We start from the raw sequence: 12306 nt of genomic DNA on the forward strand, positions 1-12306 counted from the left end.
AGGTCCCTCACCAAAGGCTCTTACGTAAATTAAGTTGTCATGGGATAAGAGGGAAGATCCTTTCATGGATTGAGAACTGGTTAAAAGACAGGGAACAAACGGTAGGAATAAAAGGTAAATTTTCAGAATGGAGAGGGGTAATTAGTGGTGTTCCTCAAGGGTCTGTCCTAGGACCAATCCTATTCAACTTATTCATAAATGATCTGGAGAAAGGGGTAAACAGTGACGTGGCAAAGTTTGCAGACGATACTAAACTGCTCAAGATAGTTACGACCAAAGCAGACTCTGAAGAACTTCAAAAAGATCTCACAAAATTAAGTGATTGGGCAACAAAATGGCAAATGAAATTTAATGTGGATAAATGTAAAGTAATGCATATTGGAAAAAAAACCCCAACTATACATACAGTATGATGGGGGCTAATTTAGCTACAACTAATCAGGAAAGAGATCTTGGAGACATCGTGGATAGTTCTCTGAAGACGTCCACGCAGTGTTCAGCAGCGGTCAAAAAAGCGAACAGGATGTTAGGAATCATTAAAAAAGGGATAGAGAATAAGATGGAGAATATCTTATTGCCCTTATATAAATCCATGATACTCCTACATCTTGAATACTTCATACAGATGTGGTCTCCTCATCTCAAAAAAGGTATACCTTCATTAGAAAAGGTTCAAAGAAGGGCAACTAAAATGATTTGGGGTTTGGAACGGGTCCCATATGAGGAGAGATTAAAGAGACTAGGACTTTTCAGCTTGGAAAAGAGTAGACTAAGGGGGGATATGATAGAAGTATATAAAATCATGAGTGGTGTGGAAACAGTGAATAAGGAAAAGTTATTTACTTGTTCCCATAATATAAGAACTAGGGGCCACCAAATGAAATTAGTGGGTAGCAGGTTTAAAACAAATAAAAGGAAGTTCTTCTTAACACAGCGCACAGTCAACCTGTGGAACACCTTGCCTGAGGAGGTTGTGAAGGCTCGGACTTTAACATTGTTTAAAAGAGAACTAGATAAATTCATGGAGGTTAAGTCCATTAATGGCTATTAGCCAGGATGGGTAAGGAATGGTGTCCCTAGCCTCTGTTTGTCAGAGGGTGGAGAAAAATGGCAGGAGAGAGATCACTAGATCATTACCTGTTAGGTTCACTCCCTCTGGAGCAGCTGGCATTGGCCACTGTCAGTAGACAGGATACTGGGCTGGATAGACCTTTGGTCTGACACAGTATGGCTGTTCTTATGTTCTTAAGATTAAACCTCTAAAATATCTGCATCAATAGAGTTCAGCATATTGGTCTTGTAATGAGTCAGTCCCAAGGCCTGACTAACCCCCGCCCACCCACCCCTCCTTTGAGAGCTCTTGCCTGTTTGACCACTGAACAGGGAGGGAAGACTCCCCTGGGTTGGAAAACGTGGAGAATATTTTAGCAGAACTATTGTATGCATGGAAGAGCCCCACTGCTGCAGACTCTGTGGTCTCAGATATTCTCTTGCAGGGTGAAAAGTAGTCTGTCCTAGGAAATACAGGCAGTCAAATGACACCCAGTGCTTAATCTCAGATTAGTTACCAGTTACATGGACACAGCTGGTGACCCTGAATGTTTGTAAGTGAAACATAATATGTTACAAATAGGATAATGCAATTGTAGTACAAACTTTCCCTTTGTTTTAGTGTTGTTATCAGGACGACAAGTTTTACGCAGTCTGAAGGGGTAGGGAAGAGAAGGCTGGATATGTCACACACTTTCCCCTGATTTAGGGTTACACAGCAATCGGAATCCAGCTCTTGATGTAAGGACTTTTTCAATTGCTCACTGAAAGCAAGTCACTATTTTTACTAGTGATATTGACACCTATGTGAGTTCATTAGCATGGGACAAGGGTGCCCTCTGGTGTATGTGCACCAAACTGACTCACGAGCAGGGATAATAAAGTGTAGATCAGTGGTTCTCAAACTTTTGTACTGGTGACCCCTTTCACATAGGAAGACTCTGAGTGCAACCCCCCCCTTATAAATTAAAAACACTTTTTAATATATTTAACACCATTATAAATGCTGGAGGCAAAGCAGGGTTTGCAGTGGAGGCTGACAGCTCGTGACCCCGCATTTAAGAACCTCACTGCTCCCTGAGGGGTCCCGACCCCCAGTTTGAGAACACCTGGTGTGGATTGTCCTACTTTCATCTCTTCAACCTGTGATGATCTTTCTATTTCCCTGCTCCTATAAATTGTGGAAGATACCCCATATTATTCTGAAAATAAGATTCCGACATCTAAGAGAGAAAGTGCTGTTCTAGACAGTTTTCTTTCAGTTTCCAAACATGCCATATTGGGGTAGTCAAGGTCCAAATTTCTTGATCAAAGTATAGTCAAAGTTCAGACTCCAGAAATTTTTTTAAAAAACTACTATGATAATAAGTAGTAAATAAAAAGATTTTGGGGTCCATTCAAAAGCATCTGGCAGTCCAGATTTGGCCCATGGTCTGCTTGTTGACTATTCCTGTATATGATTGCATAGCCCATAAGCCTACACATCACTGACATCATATCACATGGTTTACAGGATGGGATAATCTTTTCAAGTGTTTTACTTGTAAATTAAGAGATTTTCATTTTGCAGACTTACATAACCATTAATACTATTACACACGCTTTAAATATTTATACACCAATTAAAGGGTTACAGAAGTACAGAATGTTTCAGGGGACTGGAAGTGGGATAGAGATGCTCATTTTTAAGTGACCAGTTCAACTCCAGTTCTTTCTGGTAGTGACTGAAGTTGTAGCCATCTGACCACTCTTCAGTAATCATTTCCTATCTTCATGGTCAAGTGTTCACATTCTACACAAACCCACCATATATGCCAAAGTCATATAGCAGACTGTGAGCTCAGATCTGGATTTAAGATTCTACAGCCCCAGACCTTGCATTTCAAGTCCTTTTTACAGAATCAGAAGAAACCAGTAAAGTAAGAAGTAGGTCTTATCACCTCTCATGCTTATGTCAGGTGGAACCATAAGACTCTTATGCCCTTTCTGTGGTATGAGGTGATGTGCCATAACACTGTTACTTACAGGCAGATTGAACAAGGTAAATTGCACTATCAGGTGTACTTGTCCCTCCATTTCCCCTCACTGCTCCACAGTCTCCCACTCCTGTATGATACTTTTCATCTCAGTTTCTTCTTTGAGTGGTTGGGTGACACTGCCTTCTGGCCATGTAGTGTTCCCTTTGAGACAGGGGAATGAAACCATGAGGCTTCTTTGACACCCTCAGACTACACAGGTGGTCTTTCTGGGCTTCAAGCTCATACTGTACCAATTGTCACAGCAGTTTCCTTCATCTGCATTCATCACAAAGCCACCGTCTTCATCCCTCCATCCAGGGCTCACATGGTCCTTTATCCAAAGCACCCATGCACACACACACACAGGGTTCCATTGCCGCCTTGTCACCTCTAGGCTGCCTCCCCAGCTATTTCTAAGCTCTGGTCCACAGACCTTTCAGACTTCTGGACCAGCTGAGAGTGGTATTGCTGCACCCAGATTCTTATTGGGGGTGGGACCTTTCAGCAGTCTTTCCTCTTCCCTGGCTTCTCCAAGGAGAAACTGCCAGGTACTCCCTAGGTCTATAGTCCCAGCCCCTTGCCCAGCAAGCCTTGCTTCCAACCTGCAATCCCCCATTCCCTGAATTCTAGGGCCAGCGGACCATGTGACAGACAAATAACTGTGAATCCACAGAAGATAGCATGAAGAGAAAAGAGATGCTCAAGTCTCCTTTCAGCATAGGAAGCCTGACAAAGCCCTGTTGGAAAGAATAGGTGGGGCATAACCCAGAAAAGTGAGAAGGGTAACACAGACACAGGTTTAGAGTTTTGAATGTAAGTGACTAAAGTCAAGCTGCTAATTGAAAGCTACCTATTTTTAAAAAAAGAGAAATGCTGAAGTGAAGAAACAAATCGACAGAGCCAGAAGAGTACCCAGAAGTCACCTACTACAGGATAGGCCCAACAAAGAAAATAACAGAACGCCACTAGCCATCACCTTCAGCCCCCAACTAAAACCTCTCCAACGCATCATCAAGGATTGACAACCTATCCTGAAGGACGACCCATCACTCTCACAGATCTTGGGAGACAGGCCAGTCCTTGCTTACAGACAGCCCCCCAACCTGAAGCAAATACTCACCAGCAACCACACACCACACAACGGAAACACTAACCCAGGAACCTATCCTTGCAACAAAGCCCGTTGCCAACTGTGTCCACATATCTATTCAGGGGACACCATCACAGAGTCTAATCACATCAGCCACACTATCAGAGGCTCGTTCACCTGCACATCTACCAATGTGATATATGCCATCATGTGCCAGCAATGCCCCTCTGCCACGTACATTGGTCAAACTGGACAGTCTCTACGTAAAAGAATAAATGGACACAAATCAGACGTCAAGAATTATAACATTCAAAAACCAGTCGGAGAACACTTCAATCTCTTTGGTCACTCGATTACAGACCTAAAAGTTGCAATTCTTCAACAAAAAAACTTCAGAAACAGACTCCAACGAGAGACTGCTGAATTGGAATTAATTTGCAAACTGGATACAATTAACTTAGGCTTGAATAAAGACTGGGAGTAGATGGGTCATTACACAAAGTAAAATTATTTCCCTATGTTTATTCCCTCCCCCCACCCCCACTGTTCCTCAGTCGTTCTTGTCAACTGCTAGACATGGCCCGCCTTGATTATCACTACACAAGGTTTTTTCCCCGCTCTCCTGCTGGTAATAGCTCACCATACCTGATCACTCTTGTTACAGTGTGTATGGTAACACCCATTGTTTCGTGTTCTCTATGTATATAAATCTCCGCACTGTATTTTCCACTGAATGCATCTGATGAAGTAAGCTGTAGCTCACGAAAGCTTATGCTCAGATAAATGTGTTAGTCTCTAAGGTGCCACAAGTACTCCCTTTCTTTTTAGTGGTAAGTGTGTAGCTTAAGGAAAGATACATCACAGCAGGTGGTTAGTACGCTCACTGATCAACCACCTTAACTACACTGTGAAAAGACGGTCAGCCCAAAGTTAGCAGATACTACAGAGGAGGAGGATACACAGTCTTCAGGATGAGTTTTGCCATTAAATATGTCTCCCTCCCACTACATTCCCAAAGAGCATGATTTATGTCATGCAAAGTCACAGCAAAAACAGAGGTTTAATCTTCAAGGCTGCTTCCCAACCACCTAAGAACATCACACAGCACCCAATAAACAGTACAGAAAACCAATCCTCTATGCCAATTCAGCCTTACAATCCTCTGAAGACTTTTAAAAAAAGAGCCAACTAAACTCATATATAGAGAGAGAGGAGACAGACCCTCCCTTCTACACAGCTGTCTGCACCCTCTCTTGAGTGGCTGCCAAAAGGCAGACATCTCTGGCTCTATTTAAGGAAAAGTGGTTAACTGTTTCTCTGCCAACCCAGGGCCAGGGTCTGCACAGCCTGTCCCTCTCCAAGACTGGGATTACATGCAGCTATTTAAATTAACTCATTTAAAAAGTGAGTGTAGTTTCCCCCCGCTTGCCGGGTGAAGAACCCCCATGTCTCTGCTGGTGAGCACAAAAGTTTTCCGTCTATTTTGCTAGGGATCCCTCTCATCCCTGACCATTCCCTTACCTCCTCCAAGGTCCTACATTTTTCTGGCAAGCAGGAAGGGACAAGACTTCCCTTGTAATCTGTCAGTAACAGGCCATTGCATGCTGTTCCATTCAGCCTCACAGATCATAAAGGTTACACAGACTCTTTATTGATAAGAACAGGCAAAAATATAAGAACACATCATCTACTTTGACCTACACCAACTGTTTGCACCTTTCTCCATTCCATTCATGTTCCAGAAATCCCCACAGCACTTTAAGCCTAAAAAGCTGAGCAAACCTGCTGAACTAAATATGTCAGAAACCCCAACAAATCGTTTTCTTCCCCTTCACAAAAGTCCTGAGAAGTCACATCACAAAGTCATTTAAAGGCTGCACCTTTCATCAGATGTGCATCCCAATCCTGAAAACACTTCCGTATGTGTAACTTCACTATCATGAGCAATGCATTGATTTTAGTGGAACTACTCATGGTAGCAATAAACATGCACATAAGTGTTTGCAGGATTGGGGCTGGAGATCTGAAAGAAAGGATGAAGGATTGATGGAGTTTCCACAAACGTAAATTCAGAAATTTGGTACAACTCTCATTTCTCATGGGCCCTGCGGTTATAATGGGCTCACCTTCACGGCCTGCTCACATGCAACTTCTAGTCTATTGTAGGTTTAATGCCCTATGATAATTTAAGCTCTTTCCCAGGATTCCATCACTGCAAACCCAATTAAACCTTAAATCTATATTATTAGAACAGGAGGCTTTGGAGTCAGATTGTTGTCATGTGGCCACTTTGTAGATCTTGTGACTGGGGCCAGGCTACAAAGGGGAGGCTCACGGGTGCTCTTCTGTTTGCCATATCATTTTTATACTTTCATTACATGCCAAATATTGCTCCTACAGTGTGGAACGGAGAAAGTACTATGTTCTTTGTCTTCTGTGGTGAAAATATGTAATTTAAGGTGTACCTTGCCTCACCTGGGGACAGTGCTCTATCCTATCCCAGCTGTGTGCCCCCTGCATTAATTAGAGTTAATGGAAACTGCTGGAAAGTATACTGGTGGGTGGAATGAAATATTTCATATAGCCCTCTGGGTTTCATGTGGTCCCTTTTGTTATTGTAGATACGTTATTCTGTTGTACTTAAAAGCTAGAAACTGTATAATAGATCTAGGTAGGGAAGCCAGGGGAGAGACTCATCATGTGTATTTTTCAGGTCCATCTTGGTAACCCTAACCCTAGCACGGGGAGCCCTAGTGACCCCAGGTGCAACACTAGCATGGAAGCACCTTGTCTTAGTAACCTAACCCTGGAGTGAGGATACCTACTGGACACAAGCCTAACCCTAGTGTGGAGACCCCAACCCTTGGTAACACCAGTGGAGAGGCGTACTTTTAATAAACATATTTCTAATCCAGAGAGGCCTAGGGACCCCAGGGTAACACAAGATGGATACAAGTTCAGAGTGACTGCTGAGAATTCAGATATGATCAGTTTCAGAAAATTGCTGATTACAAAATACTTTAGAGTGACTGATGACCAGTCAGGGATGAAAAGTTCACAAACACTGATTGCAAACAAGTTAGGAATAACTGCTGACCATTTCGGCATGATCAGTTCTCCAAATTTGTTGATCCATGGTGAGCCCTTTGCCTCTTGAGCTAATGGACTTACTGATAGCAGTAGGAAATTGTAATCCTATATATAGAGTAGCACTAGAGGGGGATGGGACAGTTTCCCAGAGGTTTTTGCTGACAGCAGCGGCATGGTGAAACTCAGGGGTGTTGGGTTCCATTCCTGGCATTGGAGGAGAGTGTGCTCTAGTGAGGACAGACTCTTCTGCCTGTTTCTCCCACTCTTGGCCCCTTAGGCAACTTCCCATCCAACCTGTCCCTGTTCTAGCCCTGTGTCTTTCCCACCCCTAGTCCCAGTCTCCATTTAGGTTTCTCATCCCAGTCCCAGTCTCTTTGCCCTGCCTGTACTAGTGTCCCTCTCTGGACTTCCCATCCCAGGTTCCCCAAACATCATCCCCCAACCAGTCCCAGGTCCCTGCTCCTGGCTCCTCATCTGATCTGTCCTTTTCCACCCACCCACTGACTTCCACTCATCCCCACACCCTCTCTCTCCATCCCCACTGTCTCCAACTCAGTCTCTCCCCGGGCTTCTTATCCAATCTTACTGCCCTCCTAACACCCATCTCCTTGACAAGGAGTCCTTGTCTGTCCCCTTGCTTGGCTAGTCCCTGTCTTCCACCCAACCCCCCATCTGATTTTAGTCTCCCTCTCTACCCTCTGGTTACTAGTCTCCCAGCATTTTCCTCCCTGGCTCCCAGGCCTCCCTTTCCCAACTTCCAGTCCTAATTCCCACTTCACTAGCTTTCCCAATCTCCCCAGGCACCTGCAATGTTTCTTGTCCCAATCTGCTCCCCTACCCATTCCCTCCCCCTCAGCCTGACTCTTGTCCCTTCTGCATTCTATTCAGACAGCTTCCTCCCACATACTACCAAGACCTAGCAGGGAGACAAGTGAGTGCAGAAGTGAGGCATTTTCCCTGCTCTTTGTACGAGACCGGTGCCCAGACTTGGCATGGCCTAGAGGAGCCAAAGTCACAGCTTTCCAGGACAGATTTCCCTCATGCTGTAAGTATAGCCTACAGACTTTGTTCCTAAAAGTATACATTTACATTTTGCCATTACAAAGCATAATGTTTACTTACATCCAGCTTTCCTGCACACTTGACTAAGAATTTATTTTATGATCTCAGGAGCAGGAGGTCAAAACTACCTCTGGTTGGCATGGAGCATACTTCTGCTCAGCAGTAGCAGATGTTGTGGACTTACAGGTTGGTTTCCTGTTGCAAGAGAAATCAGTGCTGTGGAGTCTTGGTATTCTTAGTGTAATTTGTTTATTTATACTATGTACAAAAGTCCTGGAAAATAATTGGCTGCAACCAGCATTCAGGAAATCCCCTACTTAGGAAATTTTGGCCCAGACCACCATTGTCCAGCTCCCTTGGAGCAGCGCCACCCTGATAATTGCTCTGCTTCAAGAGATCAAGGCAGAAAGCAAACTCTCCTGCCTTAATGACAGGTTTCAGAGTAGCAGCCGTGTTAGTCTGTATCCGCAAAAAGAAAAGGAGGACTTGTGACACCGTAGAGACTAACAAATTCATTTGAGCATAAGCTTTCGTGAGCTACAGCTCACTTCATCGGACGCATTTGGTGGAAAATACAGTGGGGAGATTTATATACACAGAGAACATGAAACAATGGGTGTTACCATACACACTGTAACGAGAGTGATCAGGTAAGGTGAGCTATAACCAGCAGGAGAGCCGGGGGGGAAAAACCTTTTGTAGTGATAATCAAGGTGGGCCATGTCCAGCAGTTGACAAGAACGTCTGAGGAACAGTGGGGGAGGGGGGTAAATACAGGGAAATAGTTTTACTTTGTGTAATGACCCATCCACTCCCAGTCTTTATTCAAGCCTAAGTTAATTGTATCCAGTTTGCAAATTAATTCCAATTCAGCAGTCTCTCGTTGTAGTCTGTTTTTGAAGTATTTTTATTGAAGAATTGCAACTTTTAGGTCTTGTGACAAAGCTCTTTCCTTGCCTCCATGGGTCCCGCATTTCCTGGCAGATTTCGCTAGCCTCAGAGACTCACTGTGACCCTCCATGTAACCCTTCTCTCTCTAGAGACAAGGGTCACAGTCTACTGAGCCATTTTCATCATAAGCCAGTGAGGGGAGGTGAGGAGAAGTTATCCTTCCTTGCACAGTCTCTGTTGTCTCCCAGTCTCAGTGATTAATCAGGGGGCAAAGGTTGGGGGGGAGCCCAGGCCCACCCTCTACTCCGGGCTCCAGCCCAGGGACCCTATTAGTATCAGCTATGGTAGCTGACCTTTTAGAAACATGACATGTACAATTCCCTGGGCTATTTCCCCCACACAGCAGCCCTCACTTCCGCAAGCTCCACTTCACCCTTACCTCAGGGCCTCCTTCCTTATGCCTGGTATGGTGTGTACTATTCAGTCTCTCCAACAGTGCAACTTCCTCCCACAGCTCCTGACATGCACACCCACCTGACTAACTGGGAGGCTTTTAACTAGTTTCAGCCAGCCCCTGATTGGCTTCAGGTGTCCCAATCAACCTAGCATTCTCCCTGCCTTCTGGAAAGTTCTTAATTGGCCCCAGGTGTCTTAATTGACCTAGAGCAGCTTCCATTTCACTTATCCTGGTACCAAGGATTTGTTTAGCCTGGAGCTAATATATCTGTCTCCCACTACTTTTCTATAGCCATCTGGCCTTGCCCCGTCACAGTCTGTAATCGAGTGACCAAAGAGATTGAAGTGTTCTCCGACTGGTTTTTGAACGTTATAATTCTTGACGTCTGATTTGTGTCCATTTATTCTTTTACGTAGAGACTGTCCAGTTTGACCAATGTACGTGGCAGAGGGGCATTGCTGGCACATGATGGCATATATCACATTGGTAGATGTGCAGGTGAACGAGCCTCTGACAGTGTGGCTGATGTGATTAGGCCCTATGATGGTGTCCCCTGAATAGATATGTGGACACAGTTGGCAACGGGCTTTGTTGCAAGGATAGGTTCCTGGGTTAGTGTTTCTGTTGTGTGGTTGCTGGTGAATATTTGCTTCAGGTTGGGGGGCTGTCTGTAAGCAAGGACTGGCCTGTCTCCCAAGATCTGTGAGAGTGATGGGTCGTCCTTCAGGATAGGTTGTAGATCCTTGATGATGCGTTGGAGAGGTTTTAGTTGGGGGCTGAAGGTGATGGCTAGTGGCGTTCTGTTATTTTCTTTGTTGGGCCTGTCCTGGAGTAGGTTACTTCTGGGTACTCTTCTGGCTCTGTCAATCTGTTTCTTCACTTCAGCAGGTGGGAATTGTAGTTTTAAGAATGCTTGATAGAGATCTTGTAGGTGTTTGTCTCTGTCTGAGGGGTTGGAGCAAATGAGGTTGTATCGTAGAGCTTGGCTGTAGACAATGGATCGTGTGGTGTGGTCTGGATGAAAGCTGGAGGCATGTAGGTAGGAATCGCGGTCAGTAGGTTTTCGGTATAGGGTGGTGTTTATGTGACCATCGCTTATTAGCACCGTAGTGTCCAGGAAGTGAATCTCTTGTGTGGACTGGTCCAGGCTGAGGTTGATGGTGGGATGGAAATTGTTGAAATCATGGTGGAATTCCTCAAGGGCTTCTTTTCCATGTGTCCAGATGATGAAGATGTCATCAATGTAGCGCAAGTAGAGTAGAGGCATTAGGGGACAAGAGCTGAGGAAGCGTTGTTTAAGTCAGCGATAAAAATGTTGGCATACTGTGGGGCCATGCGGGTACCCATAGCAGTCCCGCTGATTTGAAGGTATACATTGTCCCCAAATATGAAATATTTATAGGTGAGGACAAAGTCACAAAGTTCAGCCACACAGGTTTGCCATGACATTATCGGGGATACTGTTCCTGATAGCTTGTAGTCCATCTTTGTGTGGAATGTTGGTGTAGAGGGCAACATTCCACACAACGATGGAAAAAACCTTTTGTAGTGATAATCAAGGTGGGCCATTTCCAGCAGCTGACTAAAACGTCTGAGCACAGCGCAGGGGGGGGGGGGGAGGGGAGAGGGGGGAATAAACATGGGAAAAACACCATCCTAGCCACTATGGATGTAGAAGCCCTCTACACCAACATTCCACACAATACTCCTCCCCCGCTGTTCCTCAGACGTTCTTGTCAGCTGCTGAAATGGCCCACCTTGATTATCACTACAAAAGGTTTTTCCCCCCCGGCTCTCCTGCAGGTAATAGCTCACCTTACCTGATCACTCTCGTTACAGTGTGTATGGTAACACCCATTGTTTCGTGTTCTGTGTATATAAATCTCCCCACTGTATTTTCCACTGAATGCATCCAATGAAATGAGCTGTAGCTCACGAAAGCTTATGCTCAAATAAATTTGTTAGTCTCTAAGGTGCCACAAGTACTCCTTTTCTCCTGCCTTAGTAGAAGCTCCCCTGAGAGAACCTGAATCAAAAAACTAACAATACATTTTCTCAAAGACTGTACTGCTCAAACACTGAGTCTTACAAATTCTTTTTCTATGTGTAACAGTGCACTCTGGTGACTCCTGCCAGAACACCATGCAAATTACACTGCTCTAACTTGGCCTGCTGGGCTACATTTCCTGGGCAAAGGGCCCCTATGTGTCCAGCCATTCCACCATCTGGAGGACATACCAAAATTAGTTGGTACCAAAATTAGTCGCATCCGATGAAGTGAGCTGTAGCTCACGAAAGTTTATGCTCTAATAAATTTGTTAGTCTCTAAGGTGTCAAAAGTACTCCTTTTCTTTTTACAAAATTAGTTGGTTATGTGAAAGGGTTAGTCTTACCACTGTTGTCTTATGAGATCCAGATTTGCTGAAGGCTGAAACTCATATAAAAGTACTAGTATCAACTGGGAGATGGTCCCCCTGCTTTTAATTCCTCCCCCACTTTAATGATTATATTCTCCTCTTCTTGCTCATCATCCATGGTGGGAACTCTAGGACTTCTTGTTCTGGATCAAAGTCACAAATTATTTTGTTTGTGTTTAAAAAAAGAGAAAGGAAAAACCCAAACAAACCTTTTATAACATTTTCATTTCA

The 12306-nt window shown here is 44.4% G+C and overlaps 1 long non-coding RNA gene across 1 annotated transcript in view; it reads left to right on the forward strand.

Annotated features, from left to right (window-relative positions):
* The window catches only part of LOC122461692, a 60869-nt gene that overhangs the window by 35444 nt on the left and 13119 nt on the right, over positions 1 to 12306 (forward strand). Inside the window, exon 2 of the long non-coding RNA XR_006283796.1 lies at positions 8137 to 8293. This is a non-coding gene — a long non-coding RNA (uncharacterized LOC122461692). The remainder of the gene's footprint in view (positions 1 to 8136; positions 8294 to 12306) is intronic.

Source organism: Chelonia mydas, chromosome 9 (genome assembly GCF_015237465.2).
Source record: "Chelonia mydas isolate rCheMyd1 chromosome 9, rCheMyd1.pri.v2, whole genome shotgun sequence".
Classification (NCBI taxonomy): domain Eukaryota; kingdom Metazoa; phylum Chordata; order Testudines; family Cheloniidae; genus Chelonia; species Chelonia mydas.